The sequence below is a fragment of the Artemia sp. Qi Xiang Cuo genome, chromosome 2 (assembly GCF_049724085.1).
Source record: "Artemia sp. Qi Xiang Cuo chromosome 2, ASM4972408v1, whole genome shotgun sequence".
In the NCBI taxonomy this organism is placed as follows: domain Eukaryota; kingdom Metazoa; phylum Arthropoda; class Branchiopoda; order Anostraca; family Artemiidae; genus Artemia; species Artemia sp. Qi Xiang Cuo.
Window position 1 is genome coordinate 89,789,732 of NC_142795.1, and position 2,061 is coordinate 89,791,792.

Genomic DNA, 2,061 nt, shown 5'->3' on the forward strand with positions numbered 1-2,061 from the left:
CCTTGTTTGTATACAGGCGAAATATCCACGTTTGTTTTGTTTTTGTTGTTTTCTTTTCTCTCCACTGGCCACAGTCTAGTTTGTTGTTTTTTTTTATAGATTTTTCTCTTTGTTGGTTTTTTTCATGGCTGGCCAGTTCGGCTTAAGATATTTCATGAGTAATATAATAGTAAAAAAGTAATAATAGCAGCTAAAATAATAATAAACAAAATAGTAAAAAAACAGTACAATATTAATAAAAACAAATAAAAGTAGGATAGTAGTAAGATAGTAATAAGAGAAAGCAAAATAGTGATATGTAAAATAATAGTAAAATAGCAAAAAATCAAAAGAAAATAGTTATGTAATAGCAAAATAATATTTATGTGTTACAGATATAGTTTCTTAGACCTTGCTGCTTTTTCATTTACAGAATTTGAGAGAGAGAAAAACTGGCAACATTTAAATAAGACAGTGAAAAAAAACTTTAAATAATAAAAATCAGAATATTTTGACTCCACGTCCGGGAACCTTTATCAACGAGGAAAAACAAACATAAAGCTAAAATAATCTCCAAAATACTGCAATCACTATAAAAGCCTGAATAAGCACACAAAAATGACAAAGGATTGTCTCTGGTTTGATGACAAAGGACAAAGGATTGATGACAAAGGATTGTCAAATAATGACCAAATTGTGTCTCGTATAATTTCAGATCGGCAATGATATCTAGAAAAAATGAAATACTGTATTTAATTGAAAGAATTGACATAGAATACCAGGTCATCACCCATGAATGAAATTACAAGGTTAAGATCATTTGAACTATATAGGCCAAAGAAAGGAAAACTTAAGATTTGACCTTCTCCGAACGGAAAACAGGTCAAAGAAAACTTAAGGTTATATATGGCAACAGTTCAAAGAAAACCTATGTATTATACATGCAATGGATTTTTTTTGCAAATATGTTTTTTCCGTAGATAAAGGCTCCCACATGTGGAGTCGGAATATTCGGATTTTTATTATTTAAAGTTTGTTGTTTTTTTTTGTTCCTCTGCTTTACTTAAGTTATACCCGTTTTTCTCACTTAAATTCTGTATGTATTATAGAAGCGATCAAAACGTGATTAAAAAACTAGAATCTGGATACGGGTCCAATACTAAGGAGGAGGGGTTGTTTCACCACCTCTCTTAACATTTCCTATGGGCGGGTTGGGTGAGATCAAAAGAGAAAGGTACACTTTAGGTGTTTTTTTTCATAGTACGTTAGGGAGAAAGGGAGGCGAGTACAATAGCTCAGGAAAAGGAGATGATTTTATTTTATTGAGAATAAGTAGGAGCATTAATAATAAACAATGGAAGCAGGAAGGTAAGGTGAAGAAAAGGCAAAGAAAGAGTCATTGGATTTTAAAATCCCTACCGTTGGTGCTGATCTCCGTTCCATGGCCCTTCAGTCAGGAAGTGCAATGGGAAGGGGAAGGCCATCCTGTGCTTTCACACACCTTTCCTGTATACCTCCCCCAGATTTCTCCAGGTAGCCATTTAAAGCTCAGTCGACTCTGGCTGAGACTTAGAGAGTCAAGCCACAGACCAAACAACCAGCGACATGAGGACTCGAACCCCTGTCTTCACGGACTAAGGGTCTCAAGTCTAGCGCACTAACCACTTTGCTAAGACATTGAAAAATTAAGGCTTTATGTTACTACTTACGATAGGTGTGTTTGACTATAAAAGTTCCTCAAAAGACTATTTCTAAATTTAGACATTTTTTTTGCATAAAATATAACCAAATACTTACGTTTTCGATACTGAAAGTTTCTGTAAACTTTTTGCGGTGAAATAAATAGATTAATTGTCTGCCAAAATGCAAATTCGAAATCCATTTGATGAAATTTCAACAGCCTTCTTAAGAACTTATATCGTTTAGCAGATGCCGAAAAACATCCATACCTAAAAAGTTGAAGCCTAAATAAAAGCCGAAAGAACACTAAAAATTAGAGAGGTTTTTCTCTGACACAAACATTGACGAGAGGCAGAGCGAGTAGTCTGCCCAACTCCCTGCTCTAAAGGGTCATCCATAATC